Source organism: Gossypium hirsutum, chromosome D05, assembly GCF_007990345.1.
Source record: "Gossypium hirsutum isolate 1008001.06 chromosome D05, Gossypium_hirsutum_v2.1, whole genome shotgun sequence".
In the NCBI taxonomy this organism is placed as follows: Eukaryota; Viridiplantae; Streptophyta; class Magnoliopsida; order Malvales; family Malvaceae; genus Gossypium; species Gossypium hirsutum.
The window spans coordinates 38795838-38805355 of NC_053441.1; positions in this window are offsets into that span (position 1 = coordinate 38795838).

The following is a 9518-nucleotide window of genomic DNA, read 5'->3' on the forward strand; positions in this document are numbered from 1 at the left end:
TGATTTACCTAAGGACTCATATCAACCCACACAAGTCATCAATTCCTAATTTTATCATAATATTTTACTACTTTTACAAATAAGTCCCTAATTGATAATTTCATCAAAAATTAGTTTACAAAAGTTGTTTATTTAACAACAAGTATTCATTAATTTTAGTTTAAAACAAGGACTCATACCACTTTACATTATTTTTATTTAATTTATTTTCTTTAATTTTATTATTCATTTACTAAACTAACCTTATTAATTAACTTCTTAAAACACTTAGTTTTTGTCAATAAATGTCCACAAATAATAATAATGGTCTAATTACCATTTAAGGACTCTTACATTAAATTTCTATAGACACTCAATACCTTTAGGTACTAGAACTCTACTTTTGTACCTTTTACAATTTAGTCCTTTTTACTTAATTAAGCATGCAAACGTTAAAATTTCTTAACGAAATTTTTTATAACACTACTAACATACTGTAGACATTAAAATAATAAAATAAATATTTTTACATCAAATTGTGGTCCCAAAATCACTATTTCAATTTCACTAAAAATGAGCTGCTATAACTCCCCCTAAAAGAATTTTTGTCCCAAAAAATCTTACCAAAAAAGTGGTTCGAGTATTGCACTTTCATAGCTTTTTCTAACTCCCAAGTACCCTCTTCTATACCGCGTCATTGCCAAAGGACTTTAACTAAAGTTATGCTTTTATTTCTCAACTCTTTAACCTCTCGAGATAAAATTCTGATTGGTTCCTCATTGTAGGTCATATCAAACTGAATCTCAACATTGATAGGTGATATCACATGTGAAGGGTCTGATCGATACCGTCATAACATAAATACATGAAATATGTTGTGAATCTTCTCTAACTCTAACGGTAAGGCTAATCTGTGAGCTACTGGCCTGATTCTTTCAGTGATCTCATAGAACCCTATAAATCTCAGGCTTAGCTTTCCTTTACAATTGAATCGAAGAACTTTCTTCTAGGGCAAGACTTTCAAGAACACTTTATTGCCGACATGGAATTCAATGTCTTTTCTTTTCAAATTTGCATAAGATTTTTGTCGATCTGAAGTTCCTTTCAAACTGTCTCGTATAAATTTAACCTTTTCTTTGGTTTCTTATATCAAATCAACCCCGTGAAGCTTTTTCTCACTGAGGTCAATCCAATACAATGCATTTCGACATTTTTGACCAAACAAACCTTCGTACGGTGTCATCTTTATACTCAATTGATAATTGTTGTTGTATACGAAGTCAACTAATGGTAAAAATCTTTCCCAATTACCTTCGAACTCTAAAACACAACATCGAAGCAAATCTTCGAGTATCTGAATCACTCACTCAGATTGACCTTCGGTCTAATGATGAAACGCGGTAGTAAAATGTAAATGAGTACCAAGAGCCTCATATAACTTACTCTAGAATCGAGATGTAAATCGCAGATCTCTATTAGAAATAATAGAAATTAGCACCCCATGTAATCTGATAATCTCAGTAACATATAACTGTACTAATCTCTTGAGTGAATAATCTGTATGTACTGGAATGAAATATGAAGATTTTCTCAAACGATCAATAATGACCCAAACTGTATTTTTCTTTCTTAGAGATAAAGGCAATCCAGATACAAAATCCATCGTGACACGCTCCTATTTCCATTCCAGAATCCTCACTGGTTGTAACTAACCAGAAGGTACTTGATGTTCAGCTTTAACTTGCTGGCACACTAGACATCTCGTTTCATACCTAGCCACCAATACATTTGTTTCAAATCACCATACATTTTATTACTACCAGGATGAACAGACAAGCTACTATTATGAGCTTCTTGTAAAATTTTCTAAATGAGGTCTGAATTTCTCGAAACGTAAATTCTATCTTTAAAATACAAACTATTATCGGATCCAATCTGAAAATCTAAATCAGGAGTCAACTCAATCCATTTTCGTTTAGCTATTAACATATCATCGCATTTCTAAGCTTCACGGATCTATTGCAAAAACGTTGGTTTAATTTTCAACTTAGCCAATATCGAACCATCATCAATAAATGTCAATCACATATTTAATGCTAGCAAAGCAAACAAGGATTTTCTTCGGCATATTTGAGCCTTTAAGTTGTAACTAATAATAGCCAGAACGAAGGTCAATCTTTGAGAACACCGTCCCACCTTTCAACTGATCAAACATATAGTCAATATGCGACAATGGATACTTATTCTTGATCTTGACTTTGTTGAGTTGTCGATAGTCAATACATAATTACATGCATGCATCCTTTTTCTTAACATATAGAATAGGTACGCCCTAAGGAGAAAAGCTGGGTCGAGCAAAACCCCTATCTGTCAACTATTACAACTGTACTTTCAACTCTTTTAAATCTGTAGCTGCCATTCTGTAAGGAGCTATCGATATCGGAGATGTTTCTGACACTAATTTAATATCAAATTCAACTTTTTTGATCGGTAGTAACTCGAGTAACTCCTTTGGAAACACATTTGGATACTTACATACCATTAGAACCAATTCTAGCTTCATCTCAAAAACTCTAGAATCAAACGTATAAATGAGATATGCTTCACACCCTTGTCTAACATACTTTTGTGCTGACATAGCGGATATAACACTAGACATACTATCCAGTCCATCCAATTCAATCTAAAGCTTTTTACTGTTTTGACACTTTAACACAATAAGCTTTCGTCTATAGTTCACAACGACATCATGCAAAGTCATCTAATCTATACTCGAAATCATATCACACTCATCAAAGGGTAGTAGCATCAAATTGGCCAAAATTTTACAACCCCAAATCATCAAAGGACAGTTTTTACAAACCTTAGCAACTAACACATATTGACCAAGGGGGTTTGTTACTTTAACCACAAATTTAGTGGACTCAATAGGCAAATTCTTACTTAACACTATATTCGTGCAAACATATAAATGTGTTGATCCTGGATCAATCAAGGCAATAACACCAATATCAAAGATATAAAATGTACCAGTGATAACATCTGGTGCTGACGCTTCCTCTCGTGCATGGATAGCATAAGCCCTAGCCGGTGCTCGTACTTTAGATCTCACAGCAGAGTCCTTGGTTCCACTTTGGTTTTTTCCTGCATTTCCAGTGTTCTGTGATGGTCTACCTCTCGCAACTGTGTTGCTCGATCGAACGGTCTGAGCCTTTTCTTTTTTGGACCTTTCTGGGCAATCTCAAATAAAATGTTCTTATGAAACGCATTTAAAATATGTGCCATCTTTCATCTTACAATCACCAAAGTGTCAACGTCCACATTAATGACATTTGAGCTTGTCACTCTTTACACTTCCTACGCTCGATACAGACGTAGCTTGAGGTTTTGAGGTCGCATGTTGTTTTCCTCGATCACTACCAGACTAACCCACTGAAGTTGACGAACGATTATGATGTTCTTTCGACTTCTTCGATGATAACTAGTATGACTTTTCCGTTGATCTTTTTCTTGAATCTCGAGCTTCATAATCAGCTTTTCTCTTTTCTTTGCTAAGCTCTTTAGCTTTATGTGCTCGGTCAACTAAAACAACAAATTCTTTCAAATTGAGTATCCCGACTAACAACTTTATGTCTTCATTTAACCCGTCTTCAAACCGCTTACACATGGAAATTTTAGTTGGTATACATTCTCAGGCATACTTGCTCAATTGAATAATTTCCCTCTCGTACTCAGGTACTGACATCTGGCCCTGTTTAAGCTTGAGAAATTCTTTGTGTTTCTTGCCAGGAAACCTTTGACTCACATATTTCTTATGGAACCCAGCTTGAAAGAATTCCCAGTCCACTCGCTCTCTTGGCACAACTGAAACCAAAGTGTTCCACCACTGATAGGTTCAGTCTTTCAACAATGAAACAACACATTTCACACATTCTGCTGGTGTACAAGACAATTCATTGAAAACCCTGGTTGTATTTTCTAACCAAAACTCACCTTTCTCCAGATCATCATTAGACGTACCTATAAACTCTTCTGCCCCATAGTTACAAATTTTATCAACGGACAGCTTGCTAACTCATATTGGTTCCAAATCTTAAGGAGCTATTGGAAGTGGTTGGGGAATAGGTGGGGGTAGAGGTCATTGACCCATGGATTTCATTCATATGAACTTGGTAAACCATTCTTTCATCATTTGGAAGAACACTTCCTTAGCCTCTCCTCCCCAGCCGTTAGATGTGACCCTATTGCCACTTGATGCTACTTCATGAGCGGAGGCTTGTGCATTACTTTAAACCTTATCGGACTCAGCTCAGTTGGATGACATTTTCTATATGAAAACATAGTTCAAAATGAGTCAAGAGTTATCACGCTATCATAGGTTATATAATGGCATGTATTTCTAGACTCGTACACACTACGTTCAGTCCAAGAATCGACTAAACCATAGCTCAAATACCACTAAATATAACACCCCTAACCTGTATCTATTGCTAGAATAGGGATACAGAGCATTACCGTAAAAACATAACTTAAAATCATTCAATTCAAAATCATTCATTAAAAACATTTCATAAATCATAAATAGTCCATTCAAACACATGCATATCATCCCTTATTCAAGCCCTCGAGGCCTTAGAAACACTTTAAAAATGATTCGGGACGAAATTGAAAACATATGGAAACTTAAGGAAAAAGTTAGAAAAATTCACACTGTAGGGGTCATAAGGCCGTTTGGCCAGGCTGTCTTGCTAACACGACTGAGACACACGCCCTTGTTTCAGGCCATGTAACATTCGAAATAGGGACACATGATTGTGTCCTAGCCCATGTTTGTGCCCTTGTAACTCATTGACTTGGGTCACACGGGCAAGCCACGCGCCCATGTGCTAGGCCGTGTAACTGTTGAAATGGCCTCACACATCTGTGGTCAAGTCGTGTGCTAGGCTGTGTAACTGCATGAATTACAACCTTTAAAACCTACAGGGGACAGACGATCGTGCAATTGCAAAGGCCTTCTACTCATTGCTAGAACAAAATAAAAAATTCTTCTTTGACGATGCATGTCTGGATGCCTATATCTAGTTAGAAAAGAATCTAGTAAATGCACCCATTATCGTTGCACCCGATTGGTCTCAACCTTTTGAAGTTATGTGCAATGCAAGAAAATTTGTTGTTTGTGTGATTCTAGGTCAACGAAAGGGAAAAATAATTCATGCCATCTATTATGCTAGCAAAACTCTTACAGAGGCGCAACTCAATTATACCACCACTGAGAAAGAATTGCTGGCTGTAGTCTTTGTTTTCGACAAGTTTGATTCCTATCTTGTCAGCACAAAGGTTACTGTATTCATTGATTATTTGGCATTGAGATATCTCTTTGCGAAAAAGGATGCCAAACCAAGACTGATACGCTGGATATTACTTTTGCAAGAATTTGACATCAGATAAAAGACCGTAAGGGTTGAGAGAATCAAGTTGCAGACCATTTGTCTCTATTAGAAGTTAGCTGTGAAGACATAAATGTACATCAAATTGTCGACGCATTCCCAGATGAGAAGTTATTTGTTGTAGATGCAACCTCTTGGTATGGGAATTTTGCTAATTATCTAGTGTATGGAAAACTCCCATTGGGTGTCACAGGCCATAAAAATGAAAGAATTCTTTATGATGTACTGATGTATCATTGGAACGAGCAATATTTATTTAAGGTATGCAATGACAACATCATTCGATGTTCTGCTTCAAAAGAAGAGATGCTTTCAATCCTGAAGCATTGTCATGGTACTCCTTATGGAGGTTATTTCGGTGGTATGAGAACTGCTGCTAAAGTTATCCAATCAAGATTTTACTGGCCAAAATTATTCAAGATGCCCACACTTTTGTGAATTAATGCGATAGGTGTCAGCTTACCAGTTCTATATCTCGATGGAATGAAATATTGTAGCAGCCAATTATGAAGGTTGAATTATTCTATGTTTGGGGTATGGATTTTATGGGACCGTTTCCGAGTTCATTTCAAAATCTTTATAATTTGGTAGCTGTTGACTACGTCTCGAAGTGGGTGGAAGCTATTGCTATCCCAAAGGATGATGTAAAGATAGGGCTGAAATTTTTTCACAAGCACTCACCCGTTTTGGCACACCAAAGGCATTGGTTAATGATCAGGGTACACACTTTCATTGCAACCAAGTGGCGGCCGCACTAAAAAGATATGTAGTTAATCATAGAATGGCTACTACTTATCATCCACAAACCAATGGACAAGCCAAAGTATCGAATCGACAAATTAAGAACATTCTTGAGAAGGTTGTAAAACCTTTGAGAAAAGATTGGTCTTTCCGATTGGATGACGCTTTATGGGCCTTGCAAACAACATGCAAAACTCCATTAGGGATGTCACCGTATCAATTGGTTTTTGGGAAAGCATGTCACTTTCCAGTCGAACTGGAACACAAAGCAATGTGGGCAATTAAGCAAGTGAACATGGACTATGAAGTAGCTGGAAAGAAAAGAATGTTGGATATCACTGAACTAGAGGAGAATATAAGAAATGTTTATGACAACGTTGCAATTTACAAGGAAAAGACCCAACGATGGCATAACAAAATTATTTTACAACGACAATTTATCACGGGTTAACAAGTTTTATTATTCAATTCTCGACTCAAATTGCACCCAGGTAATTGTGTTCATGTTGGTCTGGAACTTTTGAAGTTGTCGCCATATTTCCTTATGGTGTAGTCACAATTCGAGATTTATGTGACAAACACCAATTCAAAGTAAATGGACAGAGGCTGAAACACTATTTTGGCAATAATGATCTAAAGTAGGCAGAGACCATTAAATTGGTCGAAAAGTTTTAATTTTTAATTACTACTCCATCTTCCTCTTTCACCCACTATAAATCCTCCCCCACTGTACCGACTGTAACGCATTCAAGCAACCATTTTTATTTCCTTTCTCTTATTACAATCATATCTTTTCAGCTTTAAACCATTCTCCCTCAACAAAAGATGGCTAAAACAAGAGGCTCGATCAACAAAGCCATCAAATCTACTAGAGAACATACGTCCTCTGCTACCACAGTCTGTGAATCAGAATCCCTTAGGCTAGTGCAGACAAAGGAGCCAATCATATTTTTGAATAAAGCGGCTAAGGAACGATTTCATGAAAACATATTGAAGCGAAACTTCCATCCCGAGCAGGGCATTTCCTTTTTGCCACAATAAGACTTAGGTAAATAATTCTCCAAAACCATCTCGAAGTTAAAGTGGGAAACATTTTGCACCCATCTCGGAAGCTACTCTCCTTCACTAGTACGTGAGCTTTATGCTAATCTCTATGATCATGAGTTAGAGTTCATTTTCGTTTGAGAAGGTTTAATATTATGAGACGCTGAACAAATTAATAGGCTATAGAACACCAAGGTTAATGTCGATGAACACTCTAAGTTCATGGATGACATCACAGATGAAAAACTAGACTTATTGGTGAGAGACTTGTGTGTCGAGGGAGTAGTTTAGACAGGTTCCCATCAAAAGAACTATACAATGCACCGTCGCTTCCTGACGCTGCAAGGAAAAATTTGGTTTCATTTTGTCAACTGCAGGCTAAAGCCCTCCACTTACAGTACCACAATCACCTTATACAGAATGTGACTAATACATTCTATTGTCAAGGGTAGAAAAATTGATGTGGACGTAATACTTCACCAAGAAATTACTAACTACGCAGCAAGGCAGACTGGGATCTTGGTTTTCCCATCACTAGTGATGTTATTATGCTAACAAAGAGGAATCGTGCCCCATGATGGTGAGGAAGTCGTGGAAAATAAAGGCCCAATTAATGAAGCCTCTGTAGAGAGAATGACTCGTGGCAAGGACATGTCGTTACTGAAGGAGGCAAAAACTAGCAAGATAAGAAAGGGAAAAGGCAAAGTTGACAGCAAAGGAAAAAATCTGCATGCAGAGACATCATTATGGTGCAAACTGAAGAATGTTGAAAAAATGGTAAATTCCATTAACAATAAACAATTAGGCTTGTGGCTACAATTGAAGATATGGAGAAATCCAAGAATTTGTTTTATGCTTATACCAGAGCCTGGAACAGTTCTATTGTAGCCACATTAAGTCAATTGAGCCCATCCCCACTACCGAAATTCCTTGTGTTTCCACCAATCATTCGTAATTATGACCCCTCTTCCTCGGATGATGACTTAAAAGACTGAGATAGACCGATGGCATTCCCACCTATTGTGTAGGTCTTTGATACTGAGAAAGAAGAGGAACCTAGGGACATTAAAGAATGACTAGGAAAGATTGATAGCTCGTTTGAGGATGGTATTTTGCTGATCAAGAAGATAGTGTTGTTGACAAGGAAGTTGCACCTGTAGAAGAAGAAGTTGTTGCAGAAGAGGAGGTTGTTGCTAAAAAAGAAGAAGTTGATGAAGATGAGAAAGAAAAATAAGAAGAAGATTCTGTTAAGAAGATTGTCACCGCACTTGAGTTTGTAGGTGCAAATGTTGATACTTTGGACCAAACTGGAGTGAGATTGTTGGAAGTTGCTGAGGTAACCAGTGAGGAGCAATATAATTCATTGGCAATAGTGGTTTACACTAGACCACTCCAAGTGGCCTCTCCTACACAAATAGCAGCCAATGATGCTGGGGCAGAACCGGGCATTGAGGAGCAATCCAAAGACCATGCAAAGCCCAAAGAAAAGAAAAGGAAGCACTCCAAGGATAAAAAATGAAAGAAGAAAGAGAAGAAAAGGAGGAGAAAGAAACATCATGCAACCACATTGAAGGCTGTGAATAACTGAGTTAGCTTATTTTAAGCTTTAGCTATAGTATTCATGCATTGCATGTAACTGTAGGATTTATTTTGATAAGTGTGTATTATAATTGCATTTTTATTCTCAATTTTGCATTTTCATGTTAGTGCATTGGGGATAATGCAAACTTCGTGTTTGGGCAATGCATATGGGGCTTGGAAATGCACCCAAACTTTAATTTTTTTTTTGGAAATGAAGCATGCAAGTTTAATTATAGTTAAGGACAATTATTCGAAAATTTTTGTTACATTTGATGCTTAATTCTTGAATCATGAAAATTATCAATGAATGAGTTGGATAAATTTGATAGTAGGTTGTAGCTTCAATTCTTTGATGAATAGGTTAGGTTGCATTAGTAATGGATGATTGTCATCATTCCTTAAATCTTGAATGGGTCTACTTTTTACAGCTGCTTATATATGTATATATAGTTATAAAGTAGAGACACTCCAAAGTGGGTGTAGTATGGACTGTTAAAAAGGGAACACTCCAATACAAGCATTAGAAAAATCAATCTGGCCAAAGGCTGTCGTTCAATGAGTTTGTGTCGGTGCAATTACGTACTCCCTGGGGGTTTGTCCACCCTATTGTTACTTCTTAGGAACAAGGGTACATTAATACAACGATATCCCTTATTTCAAAAAGAATATATACTTAGTATTGTACAATAAATGTTGTAATGGTAGATAGAACTTAGGGTTTAAAGA